This window comes from Dermacentor variabilis, chromosome 9 (assembly GCF_050947875.1).
Source record: "Dermacentor variabilis isolate Ectoservices chromosome 9, ASM5094787v1, whole genome shotgun sequence".
NCBI lineage: Eukaryota > Metazoa > Arthropoda > Arachnida > Ixodida > Ixodidae > Dermacentor > Dermacentor variabilis.
Window position 1 is genome coordinate 132,786,028 of NC_134576.1, and position 27,747 is coordinate 132,813,774.

Sequence of the window (27,747 nt, forward strand, 5' to 3'; positions counted from 1 at the left end):
TTCTGTACAAAAAGAAATGAACTGTCATTTGAGACAAAACGAAGATAATATAGCGATCAATTAATTGTGAATTGGTTTGCTGGACTGTCCACAATTGTAGGGAGGGGGCGAGGCGGGGGCTCTTGAGCGTATGGAAAACGCTACCGCACGCTATGCGTTTGAAAACTCCGAATAGCTGGTGTAGCTGACGTTTGCAACTCGAAGGCATAGCTGCCAACGGTCCGGCGCGGTCGCGAATCAGCTGAGCCTCTGCGTTCAATTTCCCGTTCCCGAATCAGTATTCTGAGGTATCAAACTTTGGGGGGCGCCACGGTGTTTTCTTTTCCCTTTCCGCCACCTTTTCTTTCTTTCTCGCCCTCTTGATGCGTTATGTACAGTCACGAACAAAAGTTTAGAGACCATGGCGTCTGAAAAAAAAAAAACGAGAGAGAGAGAGAGAGAGAGAGAGAGAGAGAGAGAGAATTTCTTACAGCACCAGCTTCGCAACGTGTTACTGCATTGCATCGGTCAAGCACTCGCATCTGCAGGCTGTACTATCACCTAAGTTCCACCGGTATGTCCAGGCTGCGAAAAAGAGAATCTCGTGGCACCCATTGGACTCGAAATTTTTGTGCTTTCGTCACGCTGTACATAGTGAAAAATTTTCTTTATTGTATAACATATACCAACAATTATGTAATTTACGTAACCTGTTCTGCAGTGCATTCTTTTTTTTTTTTTGATCCGTATTTTGTGACTTCGTCCATAGTCGCATAACGCTAGTTATGTTTATTCCTGTTTTTTTTTAATTACCTGCTTCTCTGACAACGCCAGCTGCACTTGCAGGCACCGAGGCCTCGTCAGGCCACCGCCTTTCGCTTGCGATAGCATTAATGGGCGGTAATGCGATAGCATTACAGACGGACTCCATCCACTGTGCGCATCTAACAGAAATTGTGGGCACATATGCATCTCGAATGCAGTGCAGTCTCACCCAACGCGAGAAAGTAGCACGCGACGCGCACGCCAGACGTTTCAAGGAGCGGCTCTGGTACGAAAGAAGCGTGCGTGCGATCGTGGCGTAATGATCACAGCACTTGGATGCTGTGCCGGAAGACGGAGTTCTGAATCCCACCGTCGGTGACGCATTTATTTATAGCTTACTATATATGGGTGGACCTCAGCCACTTTGGCGGTACCTAACAGAACACTCGAGGCGTGTTTAGCGCGCGGGAGCGCGTCACAGTGCGCACGAAATCGAAAGTTTGTAAGAGATGTGCTCCGTATAGAAAGGTCACCTTGGCAAGTGACAGTGTGCTAGGTCGAGCGTGACGCACGCACTCGCAACTGTGGAGACGTCGCAGTCATCACATTCTGATTACGTTATCTTATAATCGCCCACAATCGTCGAGAGGGTTCGCAGTGCTGTAGGTTCTGGCCTATGGTATTTTTATTTTTATTTGTGTGTGTGTGTGTGTGTGTGTGTGTGTGTGTGTGTGTGTGTGTGTGTGTGTGTGTGTGTGTGTGTGTGTGTGTGTGTGTGTGTGTGTGTGTGTGTGTGTGTGTGTGTGTGTGTGTGTGTGTGTGTGTGTGTGTGTGTGTGTGTGTGAAGAAAAAGATAAACTTCGAGATGCACCTGGGGCTGTGCTCGCCGTGTCTGGCTTCTTTTCGAAGCGGAACGTTTGTAAGACCGCTGTTGACCGGCATCACGCAACGTTGCGTCTCTGCGCGTCCCCCCGGGTGATGGCTCGAGCTTGGAGAGTCGTCGAGTGAATCGTTTCGGTGTTCCTGGGCTATACCTATAGAAGGCGGTGACGTTCCCCTCCCCCTTTGCGAGTGTACCGTTGAGAGGTGGTAGCAGACTCCGTCTGCGTGACCACAGTCATCAGGTTGAAGCCATGCGGCGGACCTGGACCCGGATGCTGTACGGCAGCCCTTGGCGCGTGCACGGAGCCAATCCGGCAGCAGCTGTTTATTGCCGCTTACTCTGATCACAAAACCGCACTGTATGTATGTATGTATGTATGTATGTATGTATGTATGTATGTATGTATGTATGTATGTATGTATGTATGTATGTATGTGTGTGTGTGTGTGTGTGTGTGTGTGTGTGTGTGTGTGTGTGTGTGTGTGTGTGTGTGTGTGTGTGTGTGTGTGTGTGTGTGTGTGTGTGTGTGTGTGTGTGTGTGTGTGTGTGTGTGTGTGTGTGTGTGTCACTGCGCCAAGTAGTCCTAGGGTGCTATCCTGTACGTTGTGGAATTCCGCCATATTGTCGATATCGCCATCTTGTCGGCTGTGATTGGCTTAGGGAGCCACTATGGCCCCTCTCATTAGTTCAAAACGCCTCGGAATTTCACAGTATGGCGGAGTTTGACGGGATCTAAAACATCCTCGCCGGCACAGTTTGGGGCGCACTTGGCGTGGGCCCAGTGTGTCGCAGCATACCGATCGAGCCGGAGCGAGTGCCGAAACGCCGCGATGTCCTGCTCTCAAGTGAGCACCTTCTGCGTCATGAATTGTCACGACACTCGCACCTCCAGGGAAAGAAAACGGGAACGCGTGCTCGTAGAAAATTAATTGCAAAATTAATTATTCAGGGCGCTCTAGGGCTGCCCAGCATTTGTTCTGGGTTTCAAAGTGCAAGACCTCAACGAAAAAATTTCCAACTGAACGCAGCTGAGCGGTCCCTCTAATTTTGCGCTGCGAAAATTGTTTTCGAGTTTTGCTGTGGTGTATGTTATCGAGTTCTGCGATTAAATTAGTGCGGGTTATTTATTTCTTTATTTTTGCAATTTCCAAGTTAGTATGTACTTTGGCTGTAGACATGAATCATTTGAAGGATACTTCCGAGAAATCAAGTGGATTTATTTTCACACTGTGCGTTTGCTAATGGCTATGGGAAGAGTCAAGTTGACGATGTCTTATTCGGTGGCCACGGTGTCTTCATTCTCAATCACCTGGTCTGCTGTCTGCTTAATCGCTCGTTTTGCTGCATTCTTCCGCTCTCTTACACGGTTGCCGGTGTACTGGCGTAAACGGCCACGTTTCGCTACTGCCGAGGTTGCGGTCGCCGACAACATAGATGCTTTAGGCTCCGAACCAGCAAACAGCAGCAGACCGCGGCGCCAACGTCTCGTGTTAGCGACGTCCTGCGCGACGAGAGACCGAGGAAGCAGCAGCGGCCACCAAGGTTGGCAGGGGCGTGCAGCAGCTAAGCCCAGTGGGGGGTGAGAGAGAAACAGAGAGAGATACGGACCGTGCGCCGGCTCCCGAGAGCGAGAGCAAGGGTGACGTGGCGTCGCGCCGATGCCCTCTCCTCTCACGCGACAACTGGTCTACCTACGTACAGCAGGTGTTCCCTTTCGCCCGCTCTGCTCCGTCCAAGCACGCATCGCGACACCGTGACGTACTCGTGACGTGGCGTCGCAGACAACGGGAATTTAGGTGCCGTTTCTTTGCTACAGACGCCGGCCTTTTCGCTCAATGAGTCATTTGATGCTGTAGCATCAAAAGGAAGAAATGAGAATTCGAAAATTGTCAGGTGGTGTACACCTTAACGCTTTAATTACCGCTGAGTTCCAGTGTTTTACTAAAACCCTTCAAGGGACGCGCAGCGGGCCTGCGTTTAAAATACTTAAGGAGACGAACATTGTTCTAAAACTGCCTAAGGAAGCTACTGCCGCGTCTCAGAAGCCCGAAGACGCCATCGCTACGGCGTAGTAAACGCTCCACTTGCGCCGGGCACGCTTCCAAGACGACTCTCTCCGTCGCTTGGGCTTGAAGAAAGCTAGCACACTGCAACAATGCGATACCCGCGTGATGACCTGAACGTGCCTCTTGAAGAGAAAACGAAACGGCGGGGGTGCAAGAGGCGGCAGAGATAAGGGCGAGTGGAACCGGGCGCACCGTGGCTTGAAGAATTGCTAAAGCAATTTGTCGTCGCCGTCACCTGCTGTTCTGCGTAGCACTGCTTCCTCCTGAAAGACGGCTCTGCTGTCACGCCTGCTTGCACCTGTCGAACCAGGTACCGTTATAGGTTATTAGGGTTAAATGGGGTCTAGCTGGAGAGCTCGGAAGCGCTACGCAGCCGGCTATACCATGCGACTTCTATGCAAAAAAAAAAGGGTTAGATTGCCCAAAAACTAAAACATACCGGAAAGAAAGAAAGAAAAAGAAAATTACGAAACGTTAAAACAACGAAAACGAGTCAGTGCGTAACATCGTTCCTAGTATTTAAAGCAGGTGTCCGTACTTATAAACGTAGTCTTTCCCTGCACTGAAAGTTGTCCTTTTCTGGGACTCTAACGGGTCATGGTGCGAGTATCGTCCCGAGTGACAATGGATGATTGCACAGGGCCGTTTTTTCACGACTCTGTAGCTATAGCGGATGAGTCTAAACTCAGTTTGACCAATTTTTCGAGATCTCTCTGAGTATACGCATGGGAAAGGGGAAATCGTTTTGCTCGGTGCCAACAGTGCACCCAATTTGATGAGGTTTGCTGCACTTCAAATGAAGTCATTACTCACTGTCAACTGCGGCAATTCTCCGAAGATTGTAGCAGCAGAACCTGTAAAACACAGACACAGAAAGGAACGAATAGACGTACACGTGTCTGCACCGTCAACTGATTTCGTTACTTTCTGTGTCTGTGTTCTACAAGTTCTGCTGCTAGAGTCCTCGGACAATGAACAAAGTAGCTCAGTTAAATACCCTTTTGACTGCAGGAAGATTTTCTTGTTTACGCCGTCACTTTACAAAACTATTAAAAACCGCCAAATAAAAATACAGGTAAAGTGGACAAAACTGATATGTGATACACCGCTCTAAAATATGTATACCTTTAAGTTGTGAGTTGAACTTTTGCAGAACCCTCGTAAACACAGTAATAACGTCAAATGCAAGCTTCATGTGAGCTCAGTATCACGTTTGTGTGCTTTCGAGTCCCTCAGCGATTGTCATCGGCTCCTTGCAAGCTTTCACTAGCTTTGAACTATAGAGTATTGCAACACGCAGGCTGCCGTTATAGTATTACCAGCCAGCTGTCACGTCATTACAAAAAGAGCTTGCTAGCTCAGTTCTGTTTCGACGCACGACTTTGTGACGGTGCAGAAGCCAGTCCGCGGAAAACCGCCCAGACGAATAAGCGCCTGTCGAGAAGCTAAGGCGTCGAGTCAGGAATCTCCCTGACTCGGTTTCTGTTACGTCACACGGTTACGGCGCGTCGTTTCCTGGAAGCGCTTTCCGCTAGCGAAGACGCGGGCAGGGATGCGGGTCGTCTTTCGTGACGTAACCGCGTAAGGCAGTCAGCACGTGACTGATTTGCTCGGAAGCTACTATTGTCTCGGTGAGCAACCGCCTTGCTCTTTGACTTACTCGGTCGTTCGCTGAGTGTCTCGTAAGCTCAACCATTCTTCAAGGAGTTCACTCGCTCGCTCACTCACCAGCTCATTCATTCATTCATTCATAACTCACCCACTCGCTCAGGTAGGTCGGTTTAGTCAATGAAACCAGTCACAGAAAGCAAAGTTACTCGCTCGCTCGCTCACTCACGCAATCAATCAATCAATCAATCAATCAATCAATCAATCAATCAATCAATCAATCAATCAATCAATCAATCAATCAATCAATCAATCAATTTCTCAATAAGTAATTGAGCGCGTTAGTCAATCTCTATTTCATCAATCAATCAATCAATCAATTTCTCAATAAGTAATTGAGCGCGTTAGTCAATCTCTATTTCATCAATCAATCAATCAGTCAGTCAAACCAAGTCAGTCGATTGATGAATGAAGTAAGCAGTTTGCCAGTTGGTCAATAAGCTCTCCAAACTCGCGAATACACCAGAAATCCGGACTTTTGTCTTATCTTCACCACCGACTCGCCACTGAGGAATACCAACAATCGAGACAGACTCATCGCACCCGCGTCCGTCGAAAAAAAAAAGGATCGTACGGCGTACCCAACGACGCAGTTACTGAAATCAACGATGAGCGAAACTTGAACCGTGGATTGGGACGTTTCAATTAAACGATCTGCGAAGAACGCATGACGCGTGCACTTCAATATTTCCACGAAATGTTCACGTCGTTCTCCCATCGCAGCGGTTTTGTGTCTCTTGGCTTCTCGGCGACGCGGATGTAACATACATAGCTATATACTGTTTCGCGTTCCGCATCGAGCTTTATGCCACACGGATACCACGCCTTGCACCCCGAGCCAAGTGAATCACGTGACCACAGGTTACACTGTCTTCACGGTGTCAGCCCAGCTTTGCTCACACTCTTCAGCACCCTTTACTATAGGCGAGAAACTGACTGAGGCGTAGCAAGCTTCGATAGGAATTATGCATACGGACGTGTATATATCTGTTGCAGGAAGAATGTTTAGGTACCATTTCGTTGTACCATTGGTCATTGATTAATTCCGTACAGGGCCTAGAGTCTGTCGCTGCCACAACTGTGTAGAGGAGTCTATCAGCCGATGCGTTCTATAAGTACGTGCTGTGCTGTGTTGAACTATTCGGCAGGACGCGCTCAGCAATGCCCCGGGAGGGCTCGCAAAGGAAGCTTCGCGTTGAGGATGTCCACTTGCGCTCACGCTTCACGACCTCGTAGGGAAGAAACGGGAGAAGGGAAGTTAGAGAGAGAGAGAGATGAGGGAGAGGGAGGGGTTGACCTGCCCGCAATCTTCCTCCGATCAAGGAGCGTCGATAAAGAGGGACACGCTCGACTTTGTCACCCCCAAAACAAAGATGAACAATTCACGCCGGGCCGAGGCCGGCGGCCCGGCACCCTATAGCTCGCCGCGCGGCTTCCCCTCCCTTTCCCGTCGCGTTATCGTCCCTGCATTCGCGTGATAGTCGTGTATACACACACACACACAGGGCACGGTTGCACGCGATAAGGACGCCGCGAGCGTATTCCGCACCGTTTTTTACGTCCGGGTGCAGCGAGCGACCCCGGAAGTTTACCAGGGGCGCGTGCGTGATAAGGACGACCTGCGAGTGCGATGGCAAGTCGTCGCGGGTGCGACTCCCGCGCGAATGTTGCCGGTGCGCAAGGCGCGTTCACCACGAGCACTGCATGCCACGCACGCGCCATCACCGAGTGGAATTTGTTACCAGTCGGTCACCGTTTCTCAAACCAACATATCTCCTCGCCCAGTCACCGTTTGCGATATATAATTGCTATATTCTATTCCTTTCTTTTTTCTTTTTTTAATAAGTTCACGACACATTACTTGGCAACTATGTTGTAAGAAAAAAAAAAGAAGAAAGCGAGCACATGTTTGCAGTTAAAGCTATATTAGACGCTGCGCAAATTTACGAGCTCCGCTTCTTCACTCATGTAGCGGGCCAACTGAAATCTCACTCGTCGACGAGCGCGCGTTTACAACAGTGTCGCCATTAATTAGCCCGCGGAATCCGTTGCAAGCTTCCGCTGACGCGCAGAGCGGCTATAAGCCAGGCGAGGAGGGCTCGCTTTCGGCGACGACTGTACGAACCCACCGCGGTCTCATCTGGCAGTGATCCAGAACACGGTGGAGAAACGGAGGAGTCAAGCCTCGAACGCTTCGCCTCCAAAGTAGCAACAGCGGTGTCAGAAGCCGCACGGCAAACTGTACCGAACGCCGGCCAGGGCCTCTCCTTCTTTCGACGTTCTTCCTTCAGTCGAATTTTTTGTTTCTTTCCATTAAAGCGAAGCGCTCTCCCGGACAATTTTCTTGGGAAAGCTGCGTTGGCAAAGCGCGCACAAGTGATAGCGCGCCTAAATATAGTCCCACGTTATCATCCGCGTTAGCCTTTAAAGCTGTGGAGCCGGCAACATAAACATCCCTATTCGCAACGTCAAAACATGACGGAACAAAGCACAAAACGTTAAAATTTGACTCATTTTTTTTTTTCACAGCTTTACTTTCCTCGCTCGGGCGAATGCGAAACCATCGCTGGTAGAAGCTATGCGCGGATCCCGTATCTGTTTCCCAGGAACAAAAATTGGAGGACGCTTAAGCTTCGCTTTCAAGAGTGGAACGCGACAGCGTTCCCGTCGACCCGCCAGGGGGTGTAAGACAATGGGTTACGGCGCAGCGACTACGCGCCCCGCATCGGACGCGGTGAGCGTCGAGCAACGCAGCGTTCGGCGCGACAACGAAATGTGCGCCTGAGCAAGCGACGCACGCCTGAGCCTCAGAAACAGCTCATTTCTAAGGCAACACCGCGTTCACTAGAGGCGCTTTTGTACCGCTTTGAAGCATCGAACTCAGTGGTAACGTCTCCGTCTCACACTCCGGAGACCCTGGTTCGATTCCCACCCAGCCCATCTTGGAAGTTGCTTTTTATTTATGAAGTGCCTGCCGTGATTTATCGCTCACGGCCAACGCCGCGGACGCCGACACCGACGCCGACGACACCGGCTTTTCTGCGACACGAGCTCCTTAACGCTATCGCGTTAAAAAGCGCTATCGAACGCTGCCGGTCTACTTGGCGCAGTGACACACGCGCAGATGTTCCGCCCCCGCAGCTTTCCAGTCATTGTCCCAGAAGGTTTCCGCGAGCAAAACGAAACGTTCCCCTAACCTTCCCCGGAACGCGCCAGCTTCACATTAGACCATGGACCGTTAGACCGTGGACGCATGACGTCACTGCGTCGACGTCTCGATCGCAGTGTGCTTTCGCACGAACTGCCGTCTTCATCTCGCCTCAGGTCGTGAACTGCGTAGCGCGTGAACATTGCACCACGTCTGGAACGTACAGTCTCGTTGCCATGACAACAATTCTTGTTTTCGGGTGTGTCGCCCTGTGGTCGTCGTTCTGTAGTCGAGCGTGTCTTAAACACATATACCCCATCCGTCTCGTACCATACGACAAGATCAATTTCGTCGTGACGAGCGAAAACTGGCACACTCTTGGCCAATCCCCACAAAAATGGGTGCACGCCTGTTCCATTGCGACACAGGAGGCCCACAAAAGCATCGTGTGTATTTGGATGCGCGGCGTACTTATATGTGCGTACGCCTCTCATCAGCGTTCGTCCCTCGACTGGCATAACAGACGTCGCCTAGGCTTCGTCTTCGTGACAGAGACGACTATACAGCGTCCTCTACAGCCGCCTACACATCGCGAAACACAAACAAACCCCACGTCGTTGCGATTCCAACATAGCAGCGGTAGCTCAGTGGCTTTGGCGTTACACTGCTTAGCACGAAGTCGCGGCTTCGATTCCCTGAGAAGGCGGCCTCATTTCGATGGGGAGTGAAATGCGAAAAATCGCTCACGTACTTGTAAACTCCAACATTACGTTGGATCTGCACGTTTCCTTTCCCTCTCTCGCTTCTAGTCGCATCTGCGGCTTCAGCGTACGTGCCTCGAGCGGGTGTCGAACTTTCGCCCTATATAGTGTCCGAAGCAGCGTGCATTACAATCGCTGTCGTTCGAAGTCCTCTTCCGGTGCGGGCTATCGACCTCCTTCGCGGCAACGCTCGAGGGATCGATGCCGGTCGACCTGGAGAGCGCAAGCCCGCCGTATTCCCGTCGAGGCGCGTTTGCGTGTTCCGTGACTTTTCCCCCCGCTGGGGTCCGATAATGCCGACTGCCGCTCTCGTCCATATATATGAGCCAACAAAAGCCGCGCGGCTAGCGCGCGCGCCTCTCGTCGTTGCCTCTGCCGAGGTCGTTCATTATAGCGGCATTGTTATACGCTATTTGTATTGTATTCGCGTCTGCTTATGCCGGCAGTAGTAGTAGTAGTAGTAGCATTTAGAGAGAGCGTGCTAAGGCTATAACCATAGCAGCAGTGGAATTAGTGGTAGTACTGGTAGTAGTAGTAGTATAGTAGTGGTAGTACTGGTGGTGGTGGTGGTAGTAGTAGTAGTAGTAGTAGTAGTTGTAGCGGTAGAACACTTAGTCGAGAGTTCGACGAAAGCTCGTCTAGTCAGGTAGCACATTAGAAAAAACGCAAAAGCTTTGATCTGTTTACTGTTTCGTGTTTTGTTGACTTCGTCAGTGACCAGAAGATTTTTTTTTCTAGTAGTCGTTATTGATATTGTAGCAGTAGTAGTAGTAGTAGCTTTAGTAGAAGGAGTAGTGACGGTGATGTTATAGTAACAGCAGTTGTAACATAATAGCGGCTCTCCGCGTGCGTGTATGTGTGCACGTGTCCGTGCCTGCAAAAGCTGCCGTAACTCTACTGCTCATGAAAACTGAAAATATTAATGGGGCTGTTGACGCGGTAGGGAGTCGAGGGGCGAGGGCACAAGTGAAAAGGGGCGCGTACTCTTAAACGATTTAAAAAAAGATTTGACATAACATTTTCTGCCTTTTTTTTCTATTCTTGCGTTGAGTGAAGGCCCTCAGTCTCGAAACCCTAGAAAATATAGTGGCCTGCATCCGAGCGCCTTAAATAACGTATTTGTAGTAGCTTTCTTGCGAACCAGTTCCGGTATCGCTTCCCCGGAAGTGTGTTTGTGATGACGTCATGACGCAGAAGGCAGTCACGTCAGTGCAGAAAATCCGTGATGTTCTGGCACTCGCTTCGGCTGCTCGGTCATGTTATACTGTCACTCGTTGCTCTACCCGATTTAGCGTACACTCATTAGCCTCATTAACATTCATTAGGTACTCATTAGCCTAATTAACACTCATTGACAGAGTTTACCCAATGACCTCAAGCACTCGCGGTCACAACGCCGGCTGCGGGAAGCGCGCGGTGCTCGTCCCAGAGCGTACGTTCCGTGCCGCCGCTTCTTTTTACCACACCACTTTGCCTGTGCCTACGAAAACACAGCAGATCACGTGACCCCAACACTGGGCGCGCGAGAGGACGCAGCCTTGTATACTCGGCTCGCACTCTCATGTCGCCCGCAGCCCGTCACTTGACCTCCAACACTCGGTGCGCAAGCCGCGCATGCGCCGTCGCAGCCGGGACAGCACGGCGACGGCGGAAGCGCGCCCCGAGTGTCCGGATTATTTCTGTCGCAACGAAATGGTTAATGAGGAGAGAAACGAATGGTGGTATAAGCGCGCACGTTGAAAGCTTGCCTCGGTGAGAGAGGAAGGACAAGGGAGGGGCAGAAGTGCGCGAGCGAGGCGTGTGGCGAGGCGACGATACTAGATTAGCGCACTGCAACTCGAACGCGCTTCAGCGTCGCGTTCGCTGCGGGAGGTCGATGGTTCGGGAGATAGCGCATCGGCCCGGCTCGCCTCGATCGCCTCGCTGACCGGTGCAAATACACCGCGCGATGGCGAGCTATAGGCCCAGGGCGGTCGACGCGAAGAAATATGAAGAAAGTAAATGAATACGCAAATAACGGTGGTTATGCGTTCGAGCTATACACAGTGGGCTGCTCTACTACGCACGCGGACTGGCGTCGCGCGAGGCGCGGTCTTCTACGAAGAACGGCGCCTTCTGCGAGAAGAGATAATAGCGGGGATAATAACCCGAGGCTGGCCCGGAGAGCGAGGTATACGCAACCTAGCTCGCGCCCTCTGTAATCTTCCCGCATCTCTCTCTCTCTCTCTCTCTCTCTCTCTCTCTCTCTCTCTCTCTCTCTCTCGGGCCGCAGTGGTTAGGTAGGATACGCGGTGATTTCGCTGACCATACATACACGATGTCGCCGGTTATATTTCTGTGTGCGGAGGCGACGCTGCGACGCGACGGGCGAGACACCAGACAGTACACGCGTGCGCGGAGATTTTCGACGCGCGTTAACCGAACGTCGCGGCAGCAGGAAGTAATCCGCCATGCTCCGTCGACTGTAATGTGTCCTTCACAGCCTCTACAGTCAGCGTCACAAAAATAAAAAAAAAGGCCTTGGAATTTGGAAGTGTCTGCAATTTATTGTATGATCCGTAATTACGTTATTTCGACACGAACCCCCGTCATATGCCACATACAGCGCGTAATAGAGACCGCGGACGGACGATGGTCCCATACGCAGAGTTCTTGGACCGTATGTATACATTTGGTTGCGAAACCTTGCTTCGAACTCGGCGATAGCTCGATGAACTTCCAGTGCACACGCAGTATTTTATATGACGAGGTATTGGAGCCGAACGTACGTCTTGCACACGTTACGCGTGCGTTTGCTTTGCCACTTCTGCGGCGCTACCGAGGAGCCATCTTCTCTGTCACTTTCTTTCGGATATGTTTTGTGTATGCGTGTGTGCAGAAGCATATCCCTCGGAGTGTTAGCCAGTGACGCTCGCATTGGTACAGCGATTTCCAAAGCAACGCACTCGTCATGCGGTACAGGTGCGGGTTCGACTCCCGCCTGCGGCAAGCTATCTTTTCGTCCACTTTCGTTGGCCCCCTTTTTCTTATTATTTCGACAATTAACTTACATTTTTTTTCCATTCTCCGATTTAAATGTCTCTTAAATGTCTCTTACAGGTCTCAGTCTGTTTTCGTGCTCGAAAAGTGACGTCTTGTAGTTAGTTTCGGTGTCCATATAGATGACGCGATCACTCATAAGGCCTCTCCACGTGGAGTATTACATACCCGTTCGTTTACAGGACGTGCGAGCTTGTCGAAACTCCTCTCTTCCGCTCCCTACTCCTCGCGCACTCAGATACGATGGCTGCCGGTGCGCGCGCTATCTCGAACAATGGAAAAATATGTGTCGAAAAGGAAGCGAAGACAAAAGCGAGGAGCACTCCAAGTTGCTCCTCGGCTCGTTGTGACGTGAGCCGATAACGGCGATTTTACTCTCGCAGAGATACAGCGGGGGGGAGGGGGGCAGCAGACGCCACGTCTGGACAGAGATAAGGCGCGGTAAGAGGGCCCGTGCATGCGAGCGGTCCACTTGTCGCGTACCTCGTTAACCTCGTCGTAAACGCGAAGTCGAGCGTCGCGAGGCGCAATTGACCCCTCACTCTCCACCTCATCTTCCCCCACACCCAATGTACACCTCCGAGCGTCGCTCCTATTTAGGCGGTGCTCATTACCGCGAGAGGACCCAGCGCCGCTACCGGGGCTGCAGTATAGGGTATATACGCGAGGCCGTGCTCGAGGGACGTTTAGAGCTGCACGATAACGTGACAACCGGTGAGGCGGATTCTTCCTCCGGCTTCTGTAGCTGCGCGCGTTTTGGCACGGAGCGGAGGTTTCCGCGCTATGGCGTATCGTTGGCAGGCGCGAGCGAATTGCGCGGGAGATTGTCGCCCTGCGTAATAGAGGCGTCCGCGTCGTTCGTCTGCTATCTGTGTGGCGTTCCAACGGTTCCGTTAGGCTTAGCTGATGTGACAGTTGACGCGCCGGCAGTCTTCAAGCACTTTTTCTTCCGGCCCTCTGTTTCGACTGAGATCTGCTGGAAAGCCGCAACACTGCGCATGCGTCTGTCTGTCTGTCTGTCTGTCTGTCTGTCTGTCTGTCTGTCTGTCTGTCTGTCTGTCTGTCTGTCTGTGCGTGCGTGCGTGCGTGCGTAAGTGCGTGCGTAAGTGCATGATTTAAGTGCATGATTTAAGTGCTCTCAACAGTAGCATTGCTGCTTTCGCAGTGGCATTTCATGCACAGGATTCGCTGTCCGTGGCGGTTTCTCCACTTAAAGACTGCCACCTGTATACCTATAGCGCCGCGCTGCAAGAAACAAATGCTTCCCACGTGTGTCTATGAACGGCCTCTGTGAATAACGGCAACCGACGTGTCTGCAGTCTCCCTTGCTTGTCTTCACTGTACACCAAGTGCCGCCGTTTTGCTGCGGTTCTGACATTGCTCAGTGTTCCTGCGCGCATCGAAAAGACATTTCTGGCCGTGCGCGGTATAGTTAATCCCTGCATTACTCGTGGTTTATCTCCCCCGATTTACTGATTTATCTATTATACGTGCCCGCCGTGTGAGTCAGACAACTTGCCGCAGGTGGGAGCCGTACCGACATATTCCGAATTGCGCGTTCTAATTTGCGTAAAGGAATTCCGAAGGCTTGTCAAGCAAACCAATGTTCCGGAAGTAAACAAGCAGGGAGATTAAACACTGACGCTGCCTGGAGGGACAATGCATGGGGCCTTTAGTGCTTCTTAGGATTTGAAGTTTGTTGTTGTTTCAGGCAATGTATCCAATCGTAGTGCCCTCGGGCGAACACTGAGAAACTATGAAATCTTCTGACTGGGTCTTTGTCTCGTAGGAACGTGACAGCTGCCGTAAATTACAATGAATTATACAATGATAAAACATTTTCATACTTATCGGACATAATACGAAAATCCACGCACACACACAAAAAAAATTCAGAACATTCAATAATTGTTCAACGGGTCAAACATGCACAAAAAAAGAGATGCCTACATGACACAGCAAGTTGAAAGCGAGATACGTAACGTCAGTGTTATAAGCTATTATCACCAAAAGCAGTGACTGAAAGAAAAATAAATAGGGAACTGTAAATACCGTCTATGCGATGAGGGTGTTCTTTGCCTGTAAGTGTCGCCATTCAGTTAATCGTGTTTGACACTTTGTGTACATTTGACACCAGACCTGATGTAACAGAACACCTGCGTTCATAATCATGTGCGTAAGGTCCCCTGCAACTCCCTGACTTCACGAACGGCGGGGATTAGAGAGCAGACGGGGGTAGCTGCTATCATAGTTGACATCAAGAGCCAGAAATGGCGAGCTGGGCAGACCACGTAACGTGTATACGACAGGTAATAACCCATGGTCTGTCAAGAGTTACCGATTGCGCGCCAAGGGAACAAAGGGCCCACGCGCAGCCCAGGACGGCAGGGGGCAATGAGCCGTGCCGAAATTACGAAACTTGCTGGCTGGTGTCAGATGGCGCGAGGCAAGGGTAATTGGAGAGAGAGAGAGAGGAATCCGTCCCGCCGCGCACGTAATATAGGCCGACGACGATGATCTATACTCAACGTAGCTTCAACGGAAGTTCAATTTGGACGCGCACTATCGCTTTTTTAGGGCCAGCTCCCGTTTCTTTCCTTTTTTTTGTGTGTGTGTTGGCTTGGTGCCGCGCACTCTGCCGCAAGTTGGACCTTACCCTCCTCCTCGCCGCGCGACGCGATCGAGCTCTGCCAATCGATGGCACGTCCCTAAATATACGCGTCACGGAACCCGGCCGCACCGCTACCCTCCCGATTCCTTTCTCTAATTCTTTCGTTCTTTCTTCTGCTTTTTTCTCTCCGCTTCCTTTCTTTCTCTCTTTCTTTCTTTCTTTCGTCGTTTCTGTCGTTCGGAACCCCCGCTTTCGTGTGACACGCTGAGTTCTCCTTTTCGCCGGCTCTGCGTGCCGTATAGAAAAATGTAATGGTCCCCTCCGTTATGATAGAGAATTTTAGCTGAGCGTGCACACGGGTCCGCTCCGCTCAGACGGGCCGTGTACACCATAGATTTTTTTTTCCACAGACATTACCGGAGTATCTGGGCGCTGGAGTTGCTCCGTTACCATGGTGATTAGTACAATAATTCGTCTAATATTCGTGCGTGTGGCTTCAAACGTTCTTCCGAGTTTATTTATTGTGCCTCGTCCTTTTTTTTTTTAATTTCCGGGCACTCTTATAATTTTTTTCTAAATACAGGAAATCAATTAGTGTCTGCTTGCATGCGTGATCATTGCGAAATGTTACGTGTATAATGCAATATTTTATTCAATCGGGATCAACTTGCGATGTCACAAAGCCAGTCGAAGACAAGAGAACGGAGTTCAGGCGAATCCGTGCACTAGCCGTCATTTCAATGCTCGCTGCACCGCCATACTTGACGCTTATATATAACAGCTTATAATACACACTAGCGCCAGAGTTCCCTGTAGTAACTTTTGTTGGAAACTCTTGAGGGTAGAAAATTTAACTTTAGGGAATTTCGTAAATCGTCGATATCAATTTTGGCGCTACGTTCTAGAGTAGGGATAACATATGTAATATAAGTAGGGATATAAGTAGATATAAGTATATAAGATATATAAGTAGGAATAATACTCACACACACACGTGTGTGTGTGTTCACGGCGATGATGTAAAAAAAAAAAAAAAGCGACGCGCGTGTCAAGCTTCCTCCCATCCTCTGTTAAAGAAACGGCGCTCGTTGCCCATCATTCGGTGTCGGCCGAAGACATTCAGCCACAAACTTCGTACTCCAAACCGAAACTAAGCGAGAAACAAATAATTACTCGGGTGCGTTGTCTATAGGCAACACTCGTCCACAAAGCGTTCGCAATGAACCTACCTGCATGCACGACCGCCGATAAGACGCGCCGCCCCGCGCGATACGAAATCCCTCCCGTTTTCCTTCTTTTTCTTTCTTTTTCTTTTTGTGTCCTTCTTGCCAGATAAGGCCCGCCCGCGAGGTTTTCTCTGCCCGGCTGTCACGCATCTGTTGAAGGAGGAGTCTATGACGCGTGATTCTCGAGCGCTGTGCGAACTGCACCTCCTGCAGTTAACAAAGCTCTGCTTCTTTAACGGCGTCTTGTTTCTTTTTTTATATATATATGTACTTTGTAGTTCACTCCTTATGGAGTCGTATCTTGACCGTTCTTCTTCTCCTCCTTCTTCTTTCGCACGGCGTTGAGGGCAAGTTCCTTCTTCTTGCTTACGCCATGTCTGGGGCAACGAGTGCGGCGCGATAAACAAAGCGCGCAACTGGCCTCACGTGTGGCAGCTGCGACTGCTCAATAGCGACGAGCCGGGCGCGTGCCTGCGAAGCTGCAGTTCAACGGGCGCACAAAGAGGCTGTAAATTGAAGTAGAGCGACATGGCCCTTATAGTATATGCGGTTCGCGTGGCGCGTGCTGGCAGTCAAGGCGGGAAAGCGTTGGCCGATAACTCGGAGGCGGATACGACATGGACTGTCTGAGCCGCCGAATTAGGGAGTTTTCGAAACAGGGGACCCAAAGTTAGGGTACGCTATTGGCGGTACATGCAAGACGACAAAGGAAGAATGCAATAGAACCCAATCAGAGTTTGGATATTTTTCTTTTTTTTTTTTTGGGGGGGGGGGTTAAATGGGTTATTTCTAAATTCTTTATTAGGGAGGTTTAGAAACAGGGGACCCGGATTTAGGGGACGCTGTTGACCGTGGATACAAGACAAGACAAAATGTGTGGGAAAAGAAAACTACAACTGGAGTTTGGGTTTTCTGGGCAGGCTAAGTCGCATAGGTAGGCTATTTTAACTTTCCTAAGGGAGTTTTAGAAATATGGTACCCAAAGTTAGGGGATTCTGTCCACCCTGAGGAGAAGACAACGCAGCAAGAGTAACACAACCACAGTTCGGGTTCTCTCTGAGTGAGCCAAGACGCTTGAGTAGGCTACTTCTGAATTCAAGATTAGGGAGCTTTAGAAATAGGTGATACAAAGTTAGGGGATGCTATCGGTGTACGTGCAAAATACTCAACAAGACTAACAGAGAGCTTCAGCCGAGTTTTGAAGCGAACAGCTTTCTTTGGCTCTTCGGCAGTTTTCGTTGTTGGTCGACGGTCGGTCGATGGTCAGTGGTCAGACTCGGCAAGGAAAACTTTCCTTCCTTCGTTCGCTCTCTCTCTCGTTCTCTTGCGATCGTTTGCTCGTTCATACTATTTGCTTACATTGACAATCAGTGTGGTAATTTCTACAGAATTCTTTTTTACGCTGGACTCTATGCCGCTTGCACGGCGCCGTTTTATCTAACTTCACCTCCACCGCTTTGTCTCAGCTTTCTGTTTTCGCCGCAACGGATTTGCGCGACGGAGCGTCGTGTTTGTTGTGTAAATGTGAAGGTCCCGCTTGAGTGTGCATGCACCGCACGCACTATGCAAACGAGCGCGCGAATAGATAAATGCCCTCGCTGCGATGTGCGCGCGAACAACGATAAGGAGGTTTACGCTTTCACAAACAGCGTGATAATGCACGTCATTGACGGGGCTACGCCGATAGTGCCAGCGAGCCTAGTTTTCACGGTCTGTAGCACTCTTGAAAGTCAACAGACAACCGTGATTTGACAAGAATAAAACACAAACACCTATATATATATATATATATATATATATATATATATATATATATATATATATATATATAAAAATATATATAAGGTGGAGTTTTGCGGCGGCAGGTCTATTTAATATTTCAGACACAAATTAGTGCTACATTAAAAAGCGAAGTATAATGCATCAATTTTGTTCGCGTTAGATGTCCCATTACAGGTGGAAATTATAGAATCGTGATATCGCTTCTTTTATTGCTTACAGTTGCAGAGGTGTAAGCTTGAAGCATCAGTCTCTCTCTCTCTCTCTCTCTCTCTCTCTAACAAATTGATGGCCTTGTATATAAAAAAACTACAGCTTACATACGGTAGTTTACAACTCTGCTCAGTTAAATGCAACGAACCTCATCAAATTCCATGCAGTAAACTCCGATCTACAACGATATCTCAGTTATCCCGCGTATTCAGATGGGAGCGACCACGGTAAACGTTGCTCTTGTCGGAGGAGAGAATCCTGAGTCACTGACCCAGATCGCACTCGGCACGGAAGGCCTTAAACGCGCCGCTGCGCTTCCTCGGGGCGCGCAGACCTATGTGATGTACCTTCAGTGTACGCTGAACAGAACTCCCCCCCTTCTTTTTTCCTCCTCTTTCTCCTGTTTTCCTTCATCTTAGCAGAGTACTGACATGACGTTCTTGACTTGCCAAACTTTGCGTTAAACGAAGAACAAAACCATTTGAACCTTATAATAAATGCTGACAGGCGCGCCGCAGGGCCCTAAGTGATTTGCTGTGGTTCTATGTGCCTACGCAGGAGTTTCGGTTTCAGTACCCAGAAGGCGGACACTTCATGACGTCACAAAACACTGGCTGACCCCCGCTCCTGCCGTTACTGCGGATATACCACGCGATAGCGAAGCCAAAGAAAACGCGAGCACCAGTTGTGATTATTTTGTTTTATGCGCGACGTCATCATACGTAGTCTTCATTGCTACACGACGTGAGCAAATTTCACTCTGTGTGTTGACGTCGCGGTAATGTCGATGACAACTGCAGGTTTGGCATTTCGAAACGAACTTTCGTATAAATGAAAACATCTGATAAGCGTTTTCCAGCCTTCGTCCTTGTTAGGTGTCATTCTTTCAGGTCCAAAAACGTGTGGCTGCTGCTCGGCCTGTTCACCTTTGATAACGCGTGATTTACAAGATACGGCACTGTGACAAGTTTCCCGCTCTGCAACTGCTTCCGTTGCACTCAATTCTCCAAAACGTCACCTTTGAAATTTGCATCTGTTACTCCAAGGAAGATTCGGTCGCTGGGTGCTGTATTTAGACATGTAGGTCTATACACGTGTTTGCCTTAACTTGTTGGATGCACACTGCAGGAGAGAGGCTCCCAAGCGAAAACACTGACATGGACAGAAGGGAAGAAAACACACGCCACACCGCTGGAATATAGCAAACAATTTCTGCAGTGACAGTTGCTAGTCCAGTGGTGTGGCGTCTGTCCTCTTATTTTTCTGTCCATGTCAGTGTTTTCCGCTGGAAGCTTCTCTTGGCACTGTTCGTCTTTCCTTGCGCCTGCCGTGGAAGTTTTCCACGGTTGACAAAGCGTCGCGACTACTGCTCCGTGCAAGTCTACGCACTGTCGTCGCCCCAGCTGACACAACTGTGTCGTCTACTCCTCCTCCCCACTCCCCCCGAAAACCGTGCGTCTGCCTCCCCCCTCCCTCGCCCCGGCCTTTCCGTTGCCCCGAAAGCAAGAACAAGACCTGCAGGCTGCGCGATAAGGCGCGAAATCGAAATCGCTCCCTAGCCGCCATGTTCCTGCTCTCCCACTTCTCTCTGGCAACTATACCGCGTCTATCTTATCTCCCCAGAGAGGAGCCGAGCAATATATACGAAAGAGCAACCAAGGGACAGAGTATATAGGCGAGACACACAAGCGTTAAGTTTCAACAAATGCTTACCATAGAATGCGGCCGCGGCACGGCAGCTTTCCAATGGAGGCATAATACAAGAACTCTAGTGTTCCGCGCATTGGGTGCGCGTTAAAGAACGCCAGTGGGGTCGAACCGGAGCCCTCGGTGTCCCTCACAACCCACAGTGTAGTTCAACGACGCGCCCCGCTGATGAGACGACGCATATGCATTCTTGCTCTCGTCATCGTATGTATATTTACAAGAGTGCCGGCCACCGTGACATACACAAGTGTCAGAGATGTGTTCTGAAAGCGATCGCGTCTGTTCGCCGCTTCCCGCGAGCAGACGACGACGTCACGCACACGTACACACAACGACCAAACCGTATTGTTCTTCACTTGGATGCAAGCGTGGATGTAAGCCCCCCTATATATACTTCGTTGCACGCAACTGCGACGTCCGGTGAATGAGGAAACAGCCGCGCCATTCGGTTGGGTCTCACTGCTGTGGTATCTCTGTTGGGAGAAAGTGGGGTGGCTGTCGTCGCCGATTCGGTCTTCTGCGCTGGAGACCCTGCGCAACCGCTGAGGGCTCCCCCTATGCGCCGAAGGCTGAGATAAGGGCCGATAAGTGCGACGGACATGCGGACGCGACGACGACGTATGACGGCGTTGGCGATATTGAGAGACGGACGCGTATGGCGCCCGTTGCGCGCTGTTTTTGCGGCAATGTCGGAGGAATCGGCATCGGTCAGTCGGTAGAGAGCGAGCGCACTGCAGAAGCATGTGTGTTGCTCCGCGAAGTACGTGTGTATGTCCACGATAACGTCGTCGTCTGCCGCTCGACCTTGGTAGGCACTGAGCAGACGACGCTGTCAACACTCGCCACGTTTTATTAATGGGAGTAGAATCCTTAAGCTACTTCAAGCACTTCCCGGTCGGTCGGTCGGTCGGTCGGTCGGTCTGTCGGTCTGTCGGTCTGTCTGTCTGTCTGTCTGTCTGTCTGTCTGTCGGGGTCTCCAACCTTTTTCCTCCATCTTTGGTAACTGGGTGGTCCATATGGTGTAATGAGTAAAGCATTGAGATAATGTACTCAGGGAACCCGGTTCGAAACCAACCGTTGGACCAACTTGGGTCACTGGATATTTGACACTGGGTATACCGCTCAAGGAAGAAAGAAAAATAAGCATTTAAAATTTATACGGTGCTTGGCGGCATCGAACCCGCGTCATATACTTTGTATATTCACACAGGCACCACGCGAGTACTTCGCGGCGGTGCCGCTAGGTCGCGCTGCGTGCCCATAGGGAAACGCGAGAGAGGAGCCAAGTTGCATACACGCCTCAAGCATGACGCGTCTCAGCGGTGGCAATACGGTGTGTCGCTACATTGATTCAGTGCTAATAGCATTATAACGCCGACGTCCATCACGAGGTGGGTTCTGATGGAATTTTATAAAGGTGCTTTCACAGTTTGATCGATGGCGGGCGTTGGAACGGCGACGATTAATCTATATCTACTCAGTCGGTGACAGCCTAAGAATTAGCCCACGCTACGCCCACAACCACCACCTTTGCGCGTTCGCCCTTTGTACTTCCACGTTACAAAGCAGTGTCGAAGAGACACCGATACCGAAAATTCTTTTTTTTCCGCCATCAATGCACTAAGCGTCTTCTGCCAATCTCGACCACTGACCAGGTAGCACTCCCATCACGTTGTTGCTGATGTTGATGTGGCTTCGCCCTTTTGAACGGGCAACCGCAAGTGCTGCGCCCCAGCCGTGACAACAAAAATTAAAACAATAACAGTGTCAGATAAGAAAGGAAAATATTTTTAAAAAAAACGCTACTCGCGCCACAGCTCCTTCTAGCAGTTCTTGTAGCAAACTCTTTGCTGCCATGTGACTATTCCGCGTGCGCACCTTGTAACCACGTTTCTCGGTCACTTTCTTTCTTTCCTTTCTTCGGCCATCTGATAAGAAATTCGCGCCTCTTATCGGAGTGCTCCCCGCTATACGTGCCTCCAAGGACAGGCGATCACGTTGTGCAAGCAGGCGACGAAGTCGCTCGATGCTCTGAAGCGCTAGTGCTAGTGCGATGCTCCTAGTGGCCTCCTATACTCTAAATTTACTAGAGGGTATACTCCGGCGCAGGCGATCTCTCCGCTATCGAAACGATGTCTAGTACACGGATCTGTCTCACCTTCGCGCTTGTATAGCTTGGAACGTCCTTGACGCCTCTTTTAGTATACGCTTTACCTGACCGAATCGCCCTAAATTCCGAATCGATCCTATTTGTGTAAACGCGTAAGGCAATGAGACTCTGCGCACGTGCGTGTAACGCAATGTTTTGCTGAAAGCGATCAGTTTTGCAAACCCGTGTGAAGCCAGCATTGTGGACGGATAGACGAATGCAGTATGACCAACACTTCCATGCTGGCCGAACTGGCGTGCCCGCACGCATATACCGTAGACACTATCGCCAGAGTTTCCTCTGTAGTAATCTTCATAGGAAACCACAGTCAAGCTTCGTTATAATAAAACTAAATATAAGGAAATAATGAATGTAGCGAAGTGAAATTCTCCTTGAAATGTCATTAAAAATTGATAAGCAATTTTGCTCCCTCCTCCAACTTCCTTGTAACTCGGCTTTGCTAATAAGCTCTCGTGCGTATACCTGCTGCTTCGTTCCGCGTCGCGTGCCATCATTCTTTCACGTGGTGCGGCGATGACGACGTCCTAATAGTGGATTGACCAATTGCGTGACATATATATTAAGGTATACAGGTGGCGTCCAAAACATGGCGTCTATGACGAGTTTCCGGCTCCCGCAATCGCCTCCATGCGCATGCAGCCGCAGCAAAAAAGCTCTCGAGATCTGTTTGTGTTATCCAAAGAATTAAGAGCCGTCTCTGGCGCGGAAGGTCACTGGAACTCCAGATTCCGGTGACTTTAGTGGGGCACGGATTTGGACGCCACCTTTTGCAAGTGCCGGGAAATGGCAAGTGCTGGGAACAAACGGGCAGTTCACATCTTAGTTGTATGGCCGCTATTTCAAGACTGTCACCGACCATCATTCTCTCTGCTGGCTCGTTGGGCTGCGTGACCCAGCCACGCGATAGGCTCGGTGGGTCTTGCGCCTTCAAGATTACGACTTTTCTGTTGCTCATAAGAGCGGTCGCGGTGCCATATATGCACACAGATGCCGACTGCTTATCTCGTCTTCCCTCTTAGAGCGAAGGTACTGATGATGATGATGATGATGATGATGATTTCGACGATTACTTAACTACAATCACACCGGACTTTCCTGACATTGCTGTCTTCAAGAACGAACAACAGCGCGACCCTTCACTAAAACCGATTGTTGATGCGTTCACGTCGTTCACAGATATACAGACTACGTACAGTCACCGACAAGATGAGCGATGTCCCGTTTGAGGCTGCCAATCGGGGTGCAGGAGAGAATTTCTAGAGGCGGGTGGCGATTTCGAAGAGCGCTGCTGTAGTGTCCAGAGATGATCTGGTGGCCTGCGATGCAACCTGACCAGCCTTCCCGAAGCACGCTGTATCAACGCGGAATGGAACAAGACAGAGACACCGCAATTTAAGGCCGGTGCTTAAACTATAAAGCTCCGTAATTTTCTTCCAAGAACGTTATATGTCAGGCCATTATGGTCACGCCTGGAAGCGCATTCCATTTCTCACTGAAGACTATATATAGAGAGCGCCGTATAACCTTTAAAGATTGCTATATATAGGAGAACTTTGGTAGCAGTACTTACGGGAAGCTTGAAGTGCTGCTGCTTATCTAGCATGCGAATAATAGAAAGTACACGGATTTTTCCAAACTGCGAAAAGGGGGGGGGGGGGAGATTTAGACACCACCTATTCTTTTTTTGGCGCCGACGTATGACGGGGGGGTCACGCCTGTTTTTACGGCGCGCACTTCTCACGCTGGCTGGGGTATCGCGTTCCGCGTTGTTGTTTGTCGTCACTTAACGCGATGCCCAACGTGGAGCGCAACTTCTCGGCCTTGGCTAGACGGCTTGCGCGTTGCGCAACCCGGAACGTTGCGTCCTACGTTTCGCGAGAACCTGACACTCGCGAGTAATAACTAAGCTATACACACACACACTGCAGGACGCGCCCGCGCGAACTTCCCCGCGCATCTGTGTATAATACCGATTATTATGGTAGATTAAGCGCAAATTAATAAAGGACCACAAAGAACAAAGCGGACAAGGACCTCCTCTCCCTCCGTACACGGGTGCTTGTGAGCCACGTCCGGTGGTCGATCGACTCGCTACAGCGACATGCTGCCGCCGCCTCACATATATAGAAGGATTATCCGACAAGCACGGAGAGTGTGCTATAAGCTCCGAGTCTCCGCCCACATATGCGCCTCCCGTAGCGTTTCGTCTTTGCTCGAGGCTGTCGCTCTTCTGCACGCGCGCCGCAAGAGCTGACTTTGCGCTGACATTGAATTGTCTCCCTGCCTGCAGCGGCAAAGGCCGCGTCTCTGCTCGCCACACGGCGCGCGCGCGACATGTGCTGACATTCCCACCGGGTTTGTGTACACAGCGCGCCGCCCTCGCTGATACAAGTCGGACGCGCGCCGGCGATACGTGACATTCTTGGATCGCTCGGCGCGATGCTCGCGACTATTGAGAATGTGCCGAGGGCTTGCTGCTGCGCATATGCAGCTATATAAGGTTGAACTTGCAAGGTCCGTTTAATAAGCGCTTTTGCTGTTTGATTTCGGTCGTCGCGTGAGCAGGCGGCCGCAGAGTCAGCGTCTTCCATCGCCTAAAGACGTGGTAGGTGCGCGCCCAGCTTGGGATTGGCCAAGAAGATGTGTCAGATAGAGAGAGAGAAGGGAAGACGGAAAGGCCGGGAGGTTAACCAGACTGAGTCCAGTTTGCTACCCTACACGTGGGGAGGGGAATGGGGAGTGAAAGAGGGAGAGAGAACTTAGGTGTAGGATGTCTATAGTCGGGCTTGTAGGGCACATCGAAAGATTCCTGACTTCTCACACTTCCAGGCAAGTGCAGCTTATGCAAGAGTAATGTTTACGGGTAAACGCTTGCGGCAAACGCTATGCGCGAAGACGAGCTCTCTGGTGGAAACGCGGCCTCTTGCGTGGGCCGATCCCGGAGGTTGCTCGAGCACAGCCGCGTCAGAAAAAATTACATCATTTTCAGGTTGCTGTTATTGTTTCGAAATTATTATTTCAGTCGGGAAAGATTTAACACAAAAGGCGAGCGCTGTCGGCGTTTCGTTTCTTGACATTTGTGGGCTGTCACTCTCGAGATTCCAAGGAATAACTTTGTCGAGAATGTAAGCCGAAGTATGAGCAACTTTAGTGACAGAGTGGTGTGCAAGTGTAACCCGCGTATACCGCGTGTCACACAGCAGGGCGTGGCATATACGTATACCTAAATGTACACGGAAATTTTCGCTCGCGCACAACTCCACAGACCTCGAGACCGGCACTGTATATTCTGCGAGACGGAGTCCTCAACGCTAACACGTTAAAATGAACTTTTTTTTTTTTGGTGAGGGGGGGGGGGGTGACATAGCATGGGAATCGTGCGCTGACGACGAAGGCTTGACGAGGTAACACAAGTCGTGGCATTTTATCCGTTGCACAGGAAAAGGCCGTGCCGAGAATAACGCCAGAACAGCAGACGGTGGTATTAGAATATACGGGAGTTAGGCGACGGGATAACGAGTTTCCTCCGGCTCAAGTACTATACTCTTGCCACGGCCTCGCGGTCAACTTTCCGTGGCAATGAACGGAAAGTTATACGGGGACGGACGCGCGTGTGAGTTACTGCGCTCGAAAAAATAGTCCCAGATTTTAATTTGTTTGAGTTGGGGATACAAAAAAAAAAAAAACATCTTGGCTACGCAAAATATAAGACGTAAAATGCACCGCTGAGCGTTAAATTCGATCTTTGTTTTCTTTCGCTCATTCACGTTATTGCCACATTCTAAACCGTCGCAAGTACAGTGAACGACGCCTTTTTCGGAATCTGCTCCGAGAAACTGGAACTGTCAAACCCCGCCTGACTACTCAGTGCAGTAACGATAGAAACACGTACACGTGCGAAATCTGCGACACCGTCACGGCGGCTGCATTTCGACGGGGGCGAAATGCGAAAACACCCGTGTGCTTAGATTTAGGTGCACGTTAAAGAACCCCACGTGGTCAAAATATCCGGAGTCCTCCACTACGGCGTGCCTCATAATCAGAAAGTGGTTTTGGCACGTAAAACCCCAAATATTATTATTATTATTATCTGCGACACCGTGGCTTTCTCTTCGTTGGTCACCCGAAAGAAGAAGGAAGATGGCTACAGGAAGGGGGCGTGACGTGAGTTTCGAAGCATGCTCACTAAAATATAAAAGAAAAGCTGATAGGTACACGTGTAGGGAGGAAATGAACTAGGAGGCAGCATTACGTACGTCACGGCAAGTTGCCTTCAATTCTGTAATTGGAGATCGCAGGGAGGGGCCTTCGTCCTGCAGTGGACATAAAAGATGATGATGATGATGAAGTTGCCTTCGCTGTAGCCAACTCTCCACGGCGTTATATATCCCTACGCTATCTCTCTATCAACAAATGGAGTCTGCCCAACACGTGACCCTGCGCTCGAAGGCCTCTTAACCTAGTGCGCTCGGTTGCCGGTAGGATTTAATCGACGCGCGCTTTTTTCGTGTTTTTTTTTCCGCCAAGCGCTGTGCGAACTGTAATTTCTCCCAAATATGCTCAGTGTGGTGCAACTTCGGTCCTTTATAGCAGCGCGTACTAACACACATTCATCGGCTTCGTTGCGACATGCGGGTGCACGTGGACTACGTTGCCGTCTCTCCCACCAGTCTGTCTGTCTGCGGAAGAGCGCGCTTGAACTGAGCGCGCCGACGGGTGTTATGCATGCACTAAAGCGCACCGCGACACGATCACGTGTTGGGCCGACTTTTCCTGGCTCTCGGTTGTTTGTTACGCCATGCTGCCCACCTTACAGTTTCTGTCCTTGCTCCCTGCGTGTCCGAGCTTTCTCGTCGTCGTCTCGGGAGCGTCACCGAACGTCGTTCGGCGAGCGTGTGTGTGTGAAGTGATTTTAGAAAAGGAAACGGAAGAGATGAGTGCAGCGCCGTAACTGTCTCTCACAGGAGGACACCTCAACAGCACTGCAAGGGGAAGGGGGGGAATGGGAATGGCTGGCTGGCTGGCTGCCGTACGCTGCCGCGCGTCAAAGGCGCAACGCCGCCAGCTGCGAAGCTCGTCGGTCGTCGGCAAGTTGGCCTCCATCTTGGTCGCCCACTGTCCCCCCCCCCCCCCCCCCCACTTCTATAGTCGCATCACTGCGTTCGCAGGCGGCGCCCGTTGCAGTGCGGCCGGATGCACCCCGCACTCGCCGCAGCTGTGGCCGTCGGTGCAGAGACGGCAGGGCTCGCCTATATAGAGGGTGTCTCGGTTAACGATAGCCGAGCTCTTCAATTCAATATAAATAAGTAACAATAATAAAGAATACGGTGCAAGATGCGATTTTAACGTCTGGGGTGTTCGGTCGTCAGAGGTCTGATCATCGAACAACGTAGGTCTTATAATTGCATCTTGCACCACGTTTTCTTAGTATATATATATATATATATATATATATATATATATATATATATATATATATATATCGTTTCGTGGAAGAGCTTGGCCAACGCTAGCTGGGACACACGGTAGAGAACTAAACTTTAATGCCTTGGTCGCCGAAAAGGAGCAGTTGATCGGCACATTTCGGGCTGGCTAATATATTCGTTCGAAATGTGACGCGCGTTTTCTTTGTCGAAACGAACGAACAAAGAATACTTCTTCGGCTGCCAATTGGGTCCAGCGCACTTCAGTGCTTCTTCGAGCACACCGGCGTACGTGGCCGGCATTGATTG

At 50.3% G+C, this 27,747-nt stretch overlaps 1 protein-coding gene across 1 annotated transcript in view; it reads left to right on the forward strand.

Annotated features, from left to right (window-relative positions):
• Positions 1-27,747, forward strand: part of LOC142557549 (uncharacterized) — a 146,559-nt gene that overhangs the window by 103,581 nt on the left and 15,231 nt on the right. The window lies entirely within an intron of this gene.